This window comes from Schistocerca piceifrons, chromosome 4, assembly GCF_021461385.2.
Source record: "Schistocerca piceifrons isolate TAMUIC-IGC-003096 chromosome 4, iqSchPice1.1, whole genome shotgun sequence".
Taxonomy (NCBI): Eukaryota; Metazoa; Arthropoda; class Insecta; order Orthoptera; family Acrididae; genus Schistocerca; species Schistocerca piceifrons.
In genome coordinates, this window is record NC_060141.1 from 668,239,222 (window position 1) to 668,258,389 (window position 19,168).

Consider the following 19,168-nt stretch of genomic DNA (forward strand, 5'->3'; position numbering starts at 1 on the left):
GAACTACAACGATACAAGCGCCAATACTGCCAGCTAAATAAGAAACTCTAACTACTGTAGGCTCGAGCTGCCAATAGGCATGTACTTAGCAAAGAAAAGATTTTGTTGCAGAGCAAACAATGTATTTAGCAGATTTTACCTTAATCAAGTGACAACCCGTTCAAAAGAAATTATATAATCATCAGTAATAAATCTCCATGACGGATACACATTCACACCTTCCACTTGAGCTAATACTGAAAACCTCCAATACTGCTAATTATTAACCTCTAAACTCCATCACTGCTGACTACTCACTCCCAACTTCTATCAACGCTGACTATTCACCTCTGACAGCAAAGCCGACCAGCCACAGAGTCTCTTACAGAGTGTGCACAGTGCTGTCAGAGTTATTAATGCAGAGTGATACATAACGCTGCCAAAATACAAGCACATAAACAGCCTACTTAACAAGTATATTCAACACTGAGGACGATAAAACTAATTGTAATAGGAGTTTTTAGAAAAATAAGGAATTCATTAATTTTAAAAGACTGTAAATTGATTCTGTTGCCTAATCGCTGATTATTGTCTTTGGTTCAGTGTATTTATGTCTTCGTCGGGTGGAGCATTATTTATTTTTCAGCTGTCTGTGCTTTGATGGACTATTTTAGTAACAGTGTGATATCATGTGAAGCATAAATTGTTCACTTGCGTCTTTACTCATCTACAAAGTTCCCAGTATCGGAAATCATCTCCTCAATGAACTAAGTTGAGTAGAGAACACTTGTTCTGAGTTTACGACACGCCCCTCGACCAATTAATTGTAATGCTCTAAATAAGCAGTTACATAAAGTTTGCTAAAAAGGTCTAGTAGAGAGAATTATGTAATATGAAAATTGTGTTTAGGATAGATGTCGGCAAAATTATAACTCCCAACAAATATCGTTTCGCGATTCACATGAATCTGCATTTAACAGCTGACGTGTAATTAACATGAAGATGGCAGCATGCTGGAATACCAACGTGAGTGAGGGTGAGAAAGTATTATTTTATAAAATTCAGAAAATTGTTACATAGCGATGAATCAGCATCTTTCAGGTGAAAATACATAATGAGCATATATTAGCCGATAGTAGAAAACAGAAACAACATCTTGTTGGGAGGGAAGAAGAAGAAAAAGGAAAGTGTAGTACAAACACTCTAATTCGTTTTAATTGAAATTTTTACTTAATCCTGGGCTTACTGAACTGCATAAGGTTAAGATTAAGGGTTGTGTAGATATGACATTATCTCATTACCGTGCAATGCAAATACATTATAGTTAGCCAATCATGACATAGCCGACAGATACAGCCAGCAGACAATGCCAGTTATGCAGGTTACAATCACTTCAAAAATTGACTCAGATTTTTTAAGTCTCAGTGTCGTTTAATGCGTGGAAAGTGGTGAAACCACATAAATTTTGGAAAGTTTAATGTTGTACTACAAGCACCCAGCTTTCAAGCGGACGGCAACTGTGTAATTGTCACCCGAACAACATGGGAATGCGAGCGGAACGTTGATTCTTGGTAAATCGCACTGATTTTGGTAACTTTTTTTTAAATTTAACCACTTACATTAGCATTTTCTTTTATTTCTGTGAAACTAACGGTAGTTGATGCAATTCTCTTTCGGGAAGACCAAAAAAATGACCAGATTGAGACTGATTCATCTTCTGCAACAGACAGAGAGCTGAATAAATGAATGTTTGTTACTGGATAACGAAGTTACACCAGCAAACAGTTGATACAGTGGAGATCCTCAGAAGAGAAATACCATCGGCCTCTGCTGCTCAGCATTCACTGAGGAACGCATAAGACCTCGTTACGTAATCGCTTACTTAGACTGAAAAACCTTTATGATTAAATTTTATTTAGGACGACAAGTCATTGTCCACTCACTTTAATTCAAATCCACAAGTAAATACACTATTTACGGATGAAGCAGAAACATTACCAAGAGAGATGACGAGGTGACTGCGAAAGGCTGACCAGTCATCGCCTTTGTAAACAAAAACTTGGGCAGTTGCGAGTCGGTCTCGAGCTCTCAAGGATCCGTACAAACTTGGTTATGTATACTGACAGTTTATCCAGCCCTGGAATCTAGAATCTCGAGGATTTTTGCTTTTATGGACATTCATAGTAGCAAGATATCGGTTCAGGAATATCGCAATTTTACTCTTAAGTTTGGAGTTGGATAACAAATGACAATATAATTATTTTTTCATCTGATGCAATTACAAATTAACAATTTCCAGAAGTTTTTTCCTTTACTTGTACTATGAAACCTTGCTTCTTGCCAAATTTCATGATTCTAGGTCATAGAAAAGTATCCTAAGCATTTAATGAACTTTTTGAATATCACAATATGTAAATAAATGGCCTTATCTTTTGACTTAGAAACTTAACGTTTTTTGCACCATGAAGCAACCACAGACCTTACTGAGACTATCGTGTCTTAATAGACGTACGGTTACAGAGACAGTGGGACAACCAATGATAAAAATTTTTTTAGTGTAATTTAATTATAAATTGACTCTTTTTGGTATCTATTCTTTACTTGCAATGTTCCTTCTAGCCCAATTTCACGATTTTATGTCAACGAGAAATAACCTTGACTTTATGAGTATCAAAATAGGTGACATAAATGGTTGTATCTTTCGAGTGAACTGACTTAGGAAGCTTATTTTTATTACACTGCCAAGGGACTTTAGACCTTAGTATCTTTGGTGCCATTTTCTGCGTCATCTTGTTATTCTGAAAGGCACAATTGATCAATGCAATTATGCATCTATCCATGGGGACCAGGTTCACCCCTACATGCAGTTTTTTTTCCTCTGCCCAACAGCATCTACCGGTAAGACAAAGAAACGTGTCATATAGTTCGCGTTGTACGTGCGTGGTTTGAAGAGCACCAGTATGAGTTTATCCTACTCCTCTACCCACCAAAATCTTCCGGCTGTACGCGTCATGGATCGTCAACCAAGAAACCTAGCGCTGCTGGCCACGGCGATGCTGCAGTCGGCATGACTCCACATCCAAGTCGATACTTTCCACAACCTCAATCACTCTTTTCTTATACGTTTCTCAGCGATCCGAACAGCAAAAGCTGGTTATTCAGGCATTTAACTGGTGGTCACATTCATCAAACTGTATCTTTAATAAGGTGGTCAAGCTTTTAATACGCTTCCTTTGCTAGCGTCTCTCATTGGTGAACGATCTCGTAATCAGTTACCCGGTTATGAGCAATCATGTTCGTCTGCAGCTACCCATAGCGAGATTTGAATTTCAGCAAGCACCGATTAATCTCAGGAAGGTTTACGCAACATTCTACGCACATTAAGTGTCCATCTCCCTTAACCGCTACCCATTGTGAATATCCGTACTCCATTGATCAAGGTATGAGCGTTTATTTTCTATCTCCATCAGCTTTAGGGTATCGTTCGGGGTCACTTGGAACCCAGGATTGGAAAAAATATCGTCATCGTGAGGAGAAATGAAACTGCTATATTCTCGAAAGCAGATTGGTCCGATTCAGTTGTTTGGGAGTGTAACGATTAGCTATCTTAACTGTATGACTTGAATCCTATAGGTGTTCACACGAGCTACATTCAGAGCATGTACTGCTGTTCATAGTTATTTCATTCGAGATCTGTATTCTACTCCTACATGTCGACAGAACTGAAAAACAATCAGGACTTCATACGAGGGTCACTCCAAATGAAATGCACTAGGCTCCTTAAACAAGCCATTTATTTTCCATACTTTTGATCTCTTACATTATGTAGATTGATTCTTAAGAGACAAAACGTCATATTTCCACATAATCTCCATCTCATTCAACTGCCTCACACCACGGTAGACTAAGGCGTGTATTCCTGGCAGCCACCACAGGGAAGTTACCATCTTCAAAACTCGTTCCGGGAAAGGATTACTTCAGTTTCCGAAAAGCTGGTAATCACGCGGTGGCAGATGAGGCCTGTACGGTAGGTGATTCAGTGTTATCCACCGAAGCTTTCTCACTGACCTGCGGCCAGTCGTTACCATCCAACAGCAAAGCTTCTTGCTTTGGCGAAGTAGTCTAACTCAATACATTCGAGCACGGAGTATTTTATGCGCTGCCATATGCTTCCAGAGTTGATAGTGGTGGCGCCTAACAAGGTATCCACAAGCAACAGTCAGTCTGGAAAAAAAAGTAGCCACCAGTTTTCCTGCCATAGTCGCGGTGTTGACTTCGGTGAATTTGTATGGTTTCATTCTATCGAATTCTATCGATTGCCGTTTCGTCTACCGTGCAATTCCAAGATATGCAATCGGATTTCATCTGCCATCATATGTCTTGCAAGAAAGTCTTTTCCATTGTTCTCGTACTGTTCCAAAAGCATGGTGCCCACTGCCATCCATGTTTCTTAGTGAGCATCCGTCAACATTTTCGGAAACCGCCTGACACAAACCTTTTTCAGCTTCAGCTGTTACAACACTCTGCACACACTCGTTTCTCGTACTGCCACTCGTATTGATATTTCGTCACTGTTAGACGGCTGACAGCCAAAATCAGAGTGTGAACTCACTACACTTCGTCAGGAGACTACCCAGTGCCCGGTCTGCCACTGCGTGCGACATCCCAGGTACCGACGTGCCCTCGTTCACAAGATCATATATTTTGCCCAACGATTAACTGTACTTCGCTCAGCACTGTCATCCATGCTATATCGGGGATCTTCGAAAAAGTGAGCAACAATCCTTCGGGCACATCTGGCACGCGTGCTGCCTACACGGCCCCTGTACACCTCAGCGTCACGATCTCTCCACGACGCAGTCACGATTGGACACCAGGCGGTGGTACCAGCGATGGCAGAGGTCGCCAATTCCGAGGGACCTATTCGCATCCGCACAACAAGTGACAAGAAAATTGTAGCACGAGTATTCTGCCGCTGGAAGCTGTATATGTCGTGCCTGGACTACACGACTCAGTTCTTCCCATTTCGAGAGCCTCTCCAGGTCTCCGGTTGGCTTCTATTCACCTTGTACTCTCAGGGTTCTCTCGAAGCCCATCGTGGGGAGCAATGCCGCTGCACACAACTTTCGTGGTTCTCTCCCTATGTCGACTTTGACTGCATTAGAGGCAGACTTTCTGTGCCTGTGTTAGACATAATCAGGACGACAATATGGGGACTTGGATTATTTCCCTGCAAGCGTATCTTCATAGGAAGCTCCTTGTGCTATTATTATATACTAGGAACAGTTAAGCGACTCTCAGATAACAGCTCGGTCAAGCCTCTTTACCAGTACCTAGTGAGGCACTGCATTTTGTGCTTTTTTTTTCTTACCATCGAAGAAGGCGTATATTTATTTATAAACAAATTTTTAGAAACTTGATCAATGGTTTCCACGTGAGCGACATGTGAATCCCTATATACGCCCTTCAATCTCTCGTGAATCTCTGACACTGACTCATCCACACAATACGGACGCTCTATAACAGTAGGTTGTTTCAGAAAAACAGTAAGGGCGGTAGCCGTCTGGACGGAGTAAGACAACGGCGTGACTTGAAAGAAGAGGTTGAATTAAATTTGAGTAGGAGTGAAAAGAATGCTTGTGGCCTCTGTAATAGCAAACACGCAGAGCAAAGCCTACATTTTTTACAATATGTTGTACGTCTTTTTAGTGACCCTCATTCTTTCTGTTATTGTGCAATTCTTCCTCCTATTATGTAAGTCAATGGACAAATTACTTATTATTTTGCATATCTTCAGACATTTCCAGCTGCAATTCAATGTGTAGATGTGTTTCGTATCTGCTGAAGTGCCTCCTTAGGCAATGACTTAAAAGAATTTGTGGAGTCATTATATGTGTCTAAATAGTCTTCGAAACGCATCATTCATGACGTGATTGCTTTACTGACGAGTAAGGTCCGCGCTGCATCCTCAGGATCACATGAGTTACAAGATACAGATTCCAGTAATATCTGATAAGATTTGTTGTAGTAATTCACCTTTGTGTAGTAGGTAAAGAGGTGCCGTGCTGTTTATTAATGTTCTTATGATTTCAGGTACGGAGGTGTCGTGTACACGGAACTATTTTACTCACATTTCGACTTTACGCATTACCTCTTGGTACAGATCTGATGATGAGGCTTACAGAAATTATAAGTAAAACTGAATAATAATACACATTTTCGTACGTACACAAAATTGCGTGTATCTGCTTTTTGTTATCATTACAACAAAACAGGAAAAGATTACAGTCAATATCTTCTATAAGTATGATAACGATAAAAAAACAAGCCAGCAGTCGCAAATAATAAACCTCTAACGTTCTGCCCTTATATCTGCGATTTTTATGACTGAGTAACATGTGCTGTAACGAAAACTAGTAGTAACAAAAGCGTGGGTGCAGGAAAGGGAATCTTATTGTTCGAAAGGGAAGATAGGATTAAATGCGGAAATTATAGAGGAATCTGTCTGCTGGACACGGCGTGCAGCTGGTATGGTGAGACTGTGATTAGAAAGAGGAAGAGTTTTTCTGTGATTCCATTAGGTGAGGGATAAATGATTTTTAGAAATGAATCTACGGAAGATGTGGTATATGTGTTGAGAAATATAAGTAGAAAATGGAGGTAATTTAACAGAGTAGCTTACTGCGGATTTGTTAACTGTATAGCGGAATGGAACCACTCGGTTAAAAGCTTTCTTTTCAGTCTCCTCTGACCATCTTTACAGCAGACAGTGAAACTTCGTCCAGTTCATTAAAAAGATGTCTTCCAGTTGATTGACTTTTTCCATAACTGAACCACCGCCAGGAAACTTAAAGTTCTGTAGTTAACAGTACCTAGGAAGCATACCGCTGGGGTTTGTTTTGAGAGACATAGACTTAGGACATACGAGGTCCGAAAATATTTCTAAGTCTTCCGTTAAGTTACAGTATTGAGAGTCAGTTAAATCACTGAGCGAAATTAAATGCGAACTGTACATCAGACAGAGACCCTAGGAGTAGCTGGCAAATGAAAAGAGACACGATACAAAAAATTCTTGCCAGAGGTCGCATCGAGGCATCTGTGTTTTGGACGAATGCAGGAGACGGTGCGTTTCCAAAGCAACTGCCTGGCAGTCCTATTACAAGCGTCTGATATTAGACGCCCGTAATTTTGGCCAACGGAGAACCGACTAAAGTGCTGAAACAGGTACTAGAATCTGTAATCAGAACCTAACACTGCAGTTGAGATATTTAAGTCGCTGCTACGGTCAGTATACAGTGGTTCAGTACTTTCTAGCTACTTTTGACAGAATGTTCAACACAGTAACCGAGTGAGTTGGCGCCTTAGTTAGCAAGCTGGAATCTCTTTGGGTAGGAATAACTTTCAAAACCGCCTTCACTCAGTCAGATTTAGATTTCCCGTGTTTTCATTAAATAGCTCCGGGCAAATTCCTGGATGGTTCCTTCGAAAGCGCATGGCCGATTTTCTTCCCCATCCTTGAAACATTCCGAGCTTATGTTCCATCTCTGGTGACCTCGGTGTCGACGCTACTTTAAATCCTACTCTTCCTTCCATCCAAAAATGTGAATTTGTGCTTCTATGCGGCGGTTATTCCGTCGGGTGACAATTTTATTTCTACGCCAACATTACAACCAAAGAAGCATCTGAAAACCTCCTGATGGTAATTCGAAAATGGGACCGCTGCATTTCACGTGATAGTGCTCCTCCGACTAAGCTTTGCAGGCACAACGCAAGGCCCACCCTCAAAACTTCACTTCCGCCAATACCTCTTACGTAGCTTCAAAACTTCACGTAAGGTTTCCTCGAAACCTTCCCTGAATAGCGCTCCTGGAAGCAAGAACATAGGAGAGAAACGACATTTTCTCAACCTGGAAGCTCGTTTACACAATTAATTTTCACTCTGAAGCAGAGTGTGCTAAGATTTGAAACTTCTCGACTGATTAAATCTGTGTCCTTTATAATGACGCCAAAAGTAAGTTGATGGTTCACATGTTTACCGGTGGAGGAACGAAAGGTAATTTGCGTTCTCCGTCCAAAAAGGTGAATTTCATTTACAGCTACGAGAGCATGAGACTGCAACTGCTACAGCTGAAAGCATTCGCTGACACCACCAGCAGTTTCTAGACACTGCTTGTTGTAAACAGCAGGTCGCACCCATGTGCTCTTTTGATACGGAGAACGCATTCAACAGAGTTTTTTACGTAGTTAACAGAGGTGTCCGCGTTGTGGGAGCCAACAGTTACCCCCCCCCCCCCCCCCTTCAGGGTTTGTCTGACGTGTTTTGCGTTTCCGTTCGTAAGGAATTCAGTTGCTTCAGTACTATTATGGGTATGATAAACAACAACCCTTAGTGTTACGCAAACTTATTGTGGGTATGTAGATGGAAGATTATTTCTTTTCATGTTTAGTGTTCAAACTATGTTGCAGCTAAGTGGAAAATGAACCGCCGCAACGTAACAATATAGGAAACGCAGGAGCCATATAAACTGTCGAGCACTAGGGAGACCCTGCAAAACTTCATGTTTCGTGCCACTGAAGTTTTCGGCTCTTCCAAATTGAAAGGTTCCGCAAGAGAAATTGCTAAACAACAAGAGCATACTTTGAGTTATTGCATCTTATAGACATTGTTAAATTTAATTGGAAGACCATAAATTGAGTAATACAAGTGAATTTATGAAGAAGATCCTTGTAGCTACACATGAGGAAGTATCTGTTACCAGCCTGATGTGCTTTCGAGTAATCAATACATAACGTGATCGGACTAACGCTAACTACATTGTGTTTAGTACATTTTTCCGACGATCTCTTGAGTTGTGAGAATATGACGAAAAACATTTTTTTGTATCACGTAGCACCACTGAACTTAGATCTGCACGTCCGATATCCACAAGATTACTCTGCAGCTAACAGGAGGGTTCTCCGAACCACCTTCAAGCAATTTCTTTACCCATCTTTTTGATTTGCAGTTCCTAGTATTGGCCGTGTTTGCAATTAAAAACTTTTTGGGTGTGAGGTCCGCCAGTTATGCAAAACACCGTTTTTCTCAGTACCCAAACATGTTTCGGCACCACTGTGCAATCATCAGTGGGTTTTCATTTTTATTTATTCTTCAATGTGAACATTTTTGTTAAATGATTATAAAATTATGTGCCTTTTTAGTTCAAACAACAGATCATTTCTTTTTGTAAATACCTTTACATTTGGAGTGCATGAATTTTCTGTATCACTTTTGTGTTAATTACTGCAGGAGGTAGCTAGTCATCTGCAACCAAACAATGTTGATGAGAAAGATTTTTGCTGGGAGTTAACCTACCTTCTAGAATCTAATTTAGTTTTTCGCGATGTTTTCGAGCCTATTTTCGTATTTACTCACGTTTTCGTGTGGCAAGCACTTCCATTCTCCACATCATGCTGAGAGGTTGTGATGCATATGTAACTATAACAATTATGTTCCACAAATAACGTAGTAAAACACTTTTTTACTACACCAGTACACAGTGTGATAGTGGTTTGTTGTGTTCGTTTGTTCACCAGAGAGATCGGCGCCAAATTTCAATTTTTTTTGCATTTTATCTGTGTGTGTGTGTGTGTGTGTGTGTGTGTGTGTGTGTGTGCTTCCTTAGGTGTGTGTGTTGTCTTTTATATGGTATTCGTTCTGTGTGTAAATTTTGCACCTTTGCACATATTAGTATATCTATTTTTCGTGTGTTTGTGTGTGTATGTGTGTGTGTGTGTGTGTGTGTGTGTGTGTGTGTGTAGGCTTTATTTGTAAAATTCCTTTAATGTGTTAAGTAGTGTGCCATTGCAGCGCGTAGGGTATTCGTGTAAGACCTGTTTTCCTTTTGCTATTGCCTTCTGTATATGGAAGTTTTCCTCAATGGTCAGTTTGCTGTATAGGCTGTGGCTTGGTTTTAGTATTCTTAAGTCTGTTTCTATTGTGGTAGGGTGGTGTATGTTGGCTATAAGGTTGTCAGCAAGTGTGCTATGGGAGCTGTTGCTTTTTAAAGCTCTGAGATGTTCCGAATATCTTGTTTTGAAGTTTTTGCATGTTTGTCCTATGTATACTGACTGGCAAGTGTTGCATGTGAGTACATATATTCCTGATCTGTTAAATTGATCCATGGGTGCTTCTTGTGTTCAGATCCTTTTCTGTGTCCTGTATCCTGTTTGGAGTCCTTGCTTCTTTAATATGTTGCCTGTTCTGTGAGCAATCTTATTATCATAGGTGAGTATGTGCCATTTTGTTTTGTGTGTCTGTTGTTGCTCTGTTGTGTCTTGTGTCTTGTGTGTGGTCATTTTTTGTGTTGTTCTGTGCTGGGTGAGGGTTTGTGTGTGTGTGTGTGTGTGTGTGTGTGTGTGTGTGTGTGTGTGTGTGTGTGTGGTGTGTTCATTTTTGTACTGTTTGCATATTTTTTGTTTAACTTGTCTACCACATCGGTAGTACAACCATTTTCTACTGCTATTTTGTTTATTGTGCTTATTTATTGTGTCTAGTTCTGTTTGTTCATGGATGTTCTGTTTAATCTGTGGAGCATGGATCTGAAGTTCGCATGCGTATGTGTCACTGGGTGGTTTGATAGGTTGTGAATGGTAGTGCTTGTGGTTGTAGGTTTCCTGAATATTGTGAAGTTGTGTGTGTTGTTTGTTTTTTGTATGCTGAGATCCAGAAAGTGTAGTGTGTTGTCAGTTTCTGTTTCTAATGTGATGTTAATTTTTGGGTGTATGTTGTTTATTTCATTGTGTAGCTCTTCTATGTGTGTATGTGGCTCATCAATGAGGCATATTATGTTATCAATATAGCGGTACCAGTATATAAATTTGTTTGTGAATATGTTAGCTAGGAAGCCACTGATTGGTGATCCCATTTGCAGTCCTTTGAGTTGAGAAATACTCAGGAAACAGACAAGTTCGATCAAAAAATATGCAAGCAGTACAAAAATGAACACCACACACACACACACAAATCCTCACCCAGCACAGAACAACACAAAACACAAACAATGACCACACACAAGACACAACAGAGGAACAACAGACACACAAAACGAAATGGCACATACTCACCTACGATAATAAGGTTGTTCACAGAATAGGCAACATATTAAAGAAACAGGGACTCCAAACAGGATACAGGACACAGAAAAAGATCAAAACACAAGAAACACCCATGGATAATTTCAACAGTTCAGGAATATATGTACACACATGCAACACTTGCCAGTCAGTATAAATAGGACAAAAATGCAGAAACTTCCAAACAAGATATTCGAAACACCTCTGACAATTAGAAAGCAACAGCTCCCAAAGCAACAGCTCCCATAGCACATTTGCTGACCACCTTATAGCCAACAACCACCACCCAACCACAATACAAACAGACCCAGCCACAGCCTATACAGCAAACTGACCATTGAGGAAAACGTCCATATACAGAAGGCAATAGTACAAGGAAATCAGGTCTTACATGAATACACTACACTGTGTAAGGGCACACTATTTAACACACTAAAGGAACTTTACAAATAAAAACAGCACAAACAGAAAAAGTCTACATGCACGCACACACACATACACACACACAAACACACACACACACACACACACACACACACACACACACGCGCGCGCGAAAAATAGATACACTAAAATCTGTAAATATGCACCATTTACACAGAAAAGGAATACCATATCGAAGACAACACAGACAGTTAAGGAAGCACACAGAAAACACACACAGACACACACACACACACACACACACACACACACACACACACACACACACGCAAAGACAAAATGCAAACAAAATTCTAATTTGGCGTCGAACTCTCTGGTGAACAAATGAGCACTGACTGGGCTGGGACACATAACAAACTACAATCACACTGTGTTCCGGTGTGGTGAAAAAGTGTTTTACTATGTTGTTTGTGGAACATACTTGTTATAGTTACATATGCATCACAACATCTCAGCATAATGTGGAGAATGGAAGTGCTTGCCACACGAAAACGTAAGTAAATACGAAAATAGGTTCGAAAACATCGCGAAAAACTAAATTACATTCTAGAAAGTAGGTTAACTCCCAGCAAAAATCTTTCTCATCAACATTGTTTGGTTGCAGATGACTAGCTACCTCCTGTAGTAATTAACACAAAAGTGATACAGAAAATTCATGCACTCCAAATGTAAAGGTATTTACAAAAAGAAATGATCTGTTGTTTGAACTAAAAAGGCACATAATTTTATAATCGTTTAGCAAAAATTTTCACATTGCAGAAGAAATAAAAATGAAAACCCACTGATTATGATACAGTGGTGCCGAAACATGTTTGAGTACTGAGAAAAACGTTGTTTTGCATAACTGGCGGACTTCCACTCTCGAACAGCGCACGGGAAAAACGAACGCTTAAATCTTTCGATACGGGCTATAATTTCTCTTATTTTAGGACGATGATCTAAGTTCCATATGTAGGTGCACCCCAACAAGATATTTTCACATTCTGAGGAGTAAGTTTCTGATTGAATAGGTCCTGCAGCAACGAAAAACACCTCTGTTTTATTTATGCCCACAACAATTAGTGGACCATATCCGTTGCACTCTCCCCTTTACGAGGTAATACAAAATGAGTGACCTTCTTTCAACTTTTCCGATGTCCAATTTGATACGGATGCTACACCGGACAGCAATGCTACAGAAGAAAGCGGAAAAGTGTAATGTAAGCTGTCTCTTCAGTGGACATGTTGCATTTTCTAAGTGTTCTGTCAAAAAATCGCAAGATGTGGTTGCTTTCCTCCCAATATTATCTACATGATCGTTCCAACTTACGTTATTTGTAATTGTAAATCCAAAATATTTAGTTGAATTGACAGCCTTTTGATTTATCTGATTTATCGTGTAATCGAAATTTAGAGGATTCCATTTAGCACTCATTTGGATGACTTCACACTTTTCACTATTTACAGTCAATTCCCACTTTTCCCACCATACAGATATCTTGTCTAAATCCTGTCTAAATTGGTTATGATCGTCTGATGACTTTACAAGACGATAAATGACAGCATCATCTGCAAAAAATCTAAGAGGGCTACTCAGGTTATCTCCTAAAACGTTAATGCAGACCAGGAACAGCAGGAGGCCTGTAATATTTCCTTGGGGAACAACAGATATTACTTCCGTTTCACTTCATGACGTTCCGTCACTAAACTTCGAGCTTGTGCAAAACTTAGCAAATCTTGGGGGTTTTGGTTTTTTTTGGATGCTTTATCGTTGCTTCTGCAACAGTGTTATGTCCTGTTTTTTGTACCATGCGGTATCAGTACCATTACTTATTAAGTTTTTGACATATATATATCTCATGATTGGTGTCGATATCATTTCTTTCAATCAGTCTCGCAACAACCTGATGGTCACTACGTGTATCTATCACTGTTGCTCCTATTTGGTCAGGATTATTTGTTTTAAAGGCGTGAAGTATGTTTCCTCAATCATTGGCGTTTAGAGTGGCCTCCTGAGCTAACTGTTCAAAATAATTTTCTGACAACACAGTCAGGACGATTTTGAACGACATTTCATGCTGATTACCAACTTTAAATATGCGTTTTCGCGAACATGTCTAGGATAGGTTGAAGTCACCACCAACCTCAATTGCGTGAGTGGGGTACTTGCTTGATATAAGGCTCAAGTTTCCGTTGAGCTCTTCAGCAACTATATCTCCTGAGACAGGGAGCTTGGTAAAAGAAACCAGTTATTCATCTATTCCGGTAGTCAAATATCTTCCCATAATAGCTCACAGGAACCATCTACTTCAAATTCACTACGAGGTAAACTACCTCGGACAGCAATAAACGCTGAACCACTCCATCTAACACATTTAAGTGCTTTGTAAAATTTTCGGCCTCAGCCAGCTTTCATATACATCTACATCTCCATGATTACTAAGCAATTCACAATGAAGTGCATGGCAAAGGGTTCAGGGTTCATCGAACCACCTACAAGCTATTTCTCTACCGTTCCACTCTCGTACGGCGCTTGGAAAAAACGATCACTTAAATCTTTCTCTGATTTATGTAATTTTTTATAATGGTAATTTCTCCCTATGTAGGTGGGTACCAACAAATCATTTTCGCAAGCGGAAAGGTAGCAATTGATCTTTCACGATATGTTGCCGCAATGAGGAAAGCTTTTGTGTTAACGATTGTCACGCCAGTTCATTTATCACGGCACTCTCACCCGTAGCACTCTCACCCTCTTTCGCGATAATACGAAACGAGCTGCCCTACTTTCGGTGTCCCTTGTCAGTCTTATCTGATGTAGATCTCACACCTCACAGAAAGCAAGCGTGGTGCAAGCAATCTCTTTAGTAGACCTGTTGCACTTTCAGGGTGTTCTTCCAATAAAACACAGTCTTTGGTTTGCTTTCTCCACAACGTTACCAATTCTGTACTTCATAACGATTTGAGTTTCAGTGCTTGCTATTAGCGCGTGGATGTCTGGTTCTTTTTCAACACAATCACAACAGTTTACAGATACGACACCGACTGTTGCTTCCTGTGTTTACTGTGCACCCTCTTAGACTGACGCCCTATCTGTAGTTTCCTGAAACTAATCTAAAAGGCCGTCCAGTCTCGTCCACACAGCTCCTGCTACCAGTGTAGCCGCTTCGTGTGTGTAGTCAACCCCTGACCAATCAAGCAGAACCCGAAAACCCACCAGCCTACGGTGCAAGTTGAGGAATCTGCAGTCTACACGGTCGCAGAACCGTCTGAGTCGCTGACTCGGGCCCCTGTACAAAACTACCAGAGTTGGCAATGTCGACGATGCTACAAATGGCGAGCTCTGCCTTTACCTCACAAGCAAGACTTGCAGTCTTTACCACTTCAGCTAGTCGTCCGAAACCAGAGAGAATCTCTTCCGATCCAAACCGGAAAACCAACATACATCGTTAATACCGTCATTAGCCACCACTTGCAGTTGGCTGCAACCTGTGCTCTTCAAGTCATCCGGAAGCAGCCTTTGCACATCTGAAATGACTCCTCCTGGTATGCACACAGAATGCACACAGGATCCCTTCCCCTCCTTTGCAGCCATACGCATAAGGGGCCCCCTTCCGTGCATAACGCTGGAGATCCCAAGTACCGGCAATCCACTCGCCGTTAATCCGCAGACCATGGGGTCGAGAGACTTCCTCTGAAAGAGGGCGAGCTACTGCATCTGGCTCAGGAACTTTGTCAGTCACAAACAGCTTCCAAAACCTGTTCGTCAGACGAACTGGATAGGCCCTCTGGTAAGCCCCCTGGAAAGTCTTTCACTGCCTGTCACACCTTGGAAGAACCTCCCACTCGACAACCGCTGAGGGCTCTTCATCACTGCGGGCAGTACCCGGGGCGGCGGTAATAGTGGACCGATTGGGAGAAACGTGGGACGTGCCTGACTTCCTCAGATCCTCACGTGCGGTCCCCCCTCACATGAAAGTCCACTGGTAGCAGCCTCAAACAGTGTGACCGAAGCCAACAACGCCTGGAGGTGTGAGTGAAGAGTTACCAACTCAGTTCGCACCTGAACACAGCAGTCCCAAGTCCAATTGATACTGAATGTACCAAAACTCCACACTGCACATTTATTATAATGCTAGACGACGTCTAGTAAGCACACAAATAGGTAAAAGGAAGACCAGTAACCACACAGATAACTGAAACTAAGTCACTTATGTATGAAGGTAATTCACAAACAAACAGTTTACTCGCCTATCTGAACAGGAACGTGAGGTGCTGCCTGACAGGTCGATACAAGTGTCCACAGAAACGGCTGCACTTCTCACTACAATGTTATCAGAACAAAAGACTGTGCCTAGTGAGCAGCAGGCACGCAAACTGTTGAGAAAATGAACTAGTAACCACACAGATAACAGAAAAAGTCAGTCCTGTTTGAAGCTCGTGAAAATAATGTCTGCAGCAGGAACGGAAGGTGGCTAATTACTGACGGTCTAACTGGTCTAAGATGTAGGAGAACTGAAAGAAAAGTGTATGAAAATTTCTAAACAATAAGTTGTTTCAACAGTGGACAGAGCGAATACAGAGTTCCGATGGTATATTGCACCACTGGCCTGCAATCTTGCCGCATCTCACAGCACGTTTCTTTTGTGGTGACTGTGAATGGCTCCATCACTGTGCGTTCCTTTTGAACAATTTTGCAATGCCCGTCTTGTTTAGGAATACTATGCATGCATGTCCGAAGGAACATCTCGTAATACCTCTTAACAATATAGGCACTGCAGTATCGTATTTATCTTCAGATACCCTACCGCGACGTTAGACTGTAAGGGAATTGCATAATGTTTACGAGTGCAGGTTGTGACGCATGTACGACGACGTATAGAAATCTGGGTCTGGCCGTGAGTCATGCACGGATAACCAAAGCAGCTAAAGTGACCGCCAGAGTGAAGCGGGAAATCCAGGTTCGAGTACCGGTCCGGAACAAATTGCATTATCGTCATTACATAACACAGCATTCACAACTACGAATACAGTTCATGTACAGGTTCGGGTGAACTGTGATACTAAAAAGCAACAACAATGACGGCTTTACTCCAAGACATGCTCCTTGAGCTATGAGTCGAGTGGTTCTGTTGTTTGGATGTTTGCCATGCACCCAGTGAAGGGCACGTTTAGTGCTAACGAAATTTGATTGTAAAATTTACTTCTAAACGTCATTATATGAGGTACCCAAGGTTCTACGTGCATCCAAATAAGAGATAGTACCTTGTAAAATCTTACAGTTATTTTCCGAAGTAAGCCGAGCCTGTCGACGGCTCGATTAAGCGCATCCACCAGAGCACGTTATCAAAGTGTCATCTCTCGTTTCCTTGACTCCACCTCCCGCTAAGCAGATAAGGCACATCTGAAGAGCGAGAAGGTTTGGAGAGCTTGCGCCACATCAGTCGCTGCTGTGAATGTCACGATATTTTGTCTTACTAAAACGTGTGACTGGCCTGGCCTCACACAGTTTTTTGATTGTACCTCAAAATCTTCTTTCGTTTAACGGCAGTTGTTTGAAATCAGCTATACTGAAATGATCATGATCTAGGCGGCTGTTGGTAGCCACTTAGAACTTTGCTGAAAAGGACACTACGTGTGTGAGCTCTTATTGTGCATGGTTCACAGGCAAGAGCTGTTATTTTGTGATCATTAGCTGGTCACTTTTAGGACTACCCTTCGAATAATTTGGTAATCATTAGCGGCATCCCAAGCTTCACACTTGAAGCATGTGCTGGTCACAGGTCATTCTCGGAAGAACCCGGAAAGGGGCGACGTTTCATTTAGCACTGTGGTGTGACATTTTTTTGTCGGCACAAATCTCTTCAGTGTTTCAGAACAGTGCTGTCAACACTGTTTAAGCTTCTCTATTTGTTCGTGGTATGGACATTCCCAGGTCCAGTATCTGGAGGCAATGTAGCGATCTGTCATCGGAATCCCTTAAAATAAATGGATATGACAGAAACGACATTACAATATCGAGCAGAAAGAATTAACACATTTACTTGAAAATGAAAGAGCAACAAGTTACAAAGATTGACGAACAGGATTCATTGTTTTGTACATCAAAAAGCACTTTGGGCTAAATTTGCAGGCCTGGAGCATGTGCAAAATATGGGGTGCGAATATTAAAATTTCTGATGTCACACGCATTATTCCATTGTCAGTTGTAATAGTTTCAGTGGAAGTGAACGAAAAGTATGGAGACTTCATATATTACTGCACAGTACGTAGCTTAAATCAAGTATTATGCCTGGGACGATTTTTCCATTGAAAACTAGCTATTGTTTAATTTTTTGAACGAAAAAGAACTGCAGGAACAAAAATGAATAATCCCAGAATGAAGTGCAGACTTCGCATTTTAAGTGGACGTAACTGTACAGTGCCCACAGTAAGAGACTGCAAGGTAACTTAATTCTCAATTGATGGCGATGCATTTAAAAAGGAAATCACGTTGTAGAAGGAACATACTATGAAAAAGACAGCCTAGTTTCCTAACCTCAATAGCGTTAATGAAAATGCGAGGTCTGAAGAATTAATTGTGGCGTGGAAAGAATTACAAGTATAGTCTTATAACGATTTTGAGGACGCTTCAATCTTACACCTGTTTCCGACCTGTTTTCGAGACCGTTTGCCGTTTCAATTGAAAGGACCCCTGTGCACGTGGAGATGTAAATGATTGACCTGCAAAGTAATTCCAGTTATGACGAATCTTTTTCTGCTAAACCTGTCCAGGACGTCTACATTGCTTCTCTCGGGTAGAGTTTTCATGTCTCCATTTTTTTTTGTCATCGGTCTACTGACTGGTTTGATACGGCCCGCCACGAATTCCTTTCCTGTGCTAACTTGTTCATCTCAGAGTAGCACTTGCAACCTACGTCCTCAATTATTTGCTTGACGTATTTCAATCTCTGTCTTCCTCTACAGTTTTTGCCCTCTACAGCTCCCTCTAGTGCCATGGAAGTCATTCCCTCATGTCTTAGCAGATGCCCTATCATCCTGTCCCTTCTCCTTATCAGTGTTTTCCACATATTCCTTTCCTCTCCGATTCTGCGTAGAACCTCCTCATTCCTTACCTTATCAGTCCACCTAATTTTCAACATTCGTCTATAGCACCACATCTCAAATGCTTCGATTCTCTTCTGTTCCTGTTTTCCCACAGTCCATGTTTCACTACCATACAATGCTGTACTCCAGACGTACATCCTCAGAAATTTCTTCCTTAAATTAAGGCCGGTATTTGATATTAGTGGACTTCTCTTGGCCATAAATGGCTTTTTTGCCATAGCGAATCTGCTTTCGATGTCCTCCTTGCTCCGTCCGTCATTGGTTATTTTACTGCCTAGGTAGCAGAATTCCTTAACTTCATTCACTTCGTGACCATCAATCCTGATGTTAAGTTTCTCGCTGTTCTCATTTCTACTACTTCTCATTACCTTCGTCTTTCTCCGATTTACTCTCAAACCATACTGTGTACTCATTAGACTGTTCATTCCGTCCAGCATATCATTTAATTCTTCTTCACTTTCACTCAGGATAGCAATGTCAACAGCGAATCGTATCATTGATATTCTTTCACCTTGTATTTTAATTCCACTCCTGAATCTTTCTTTTATAT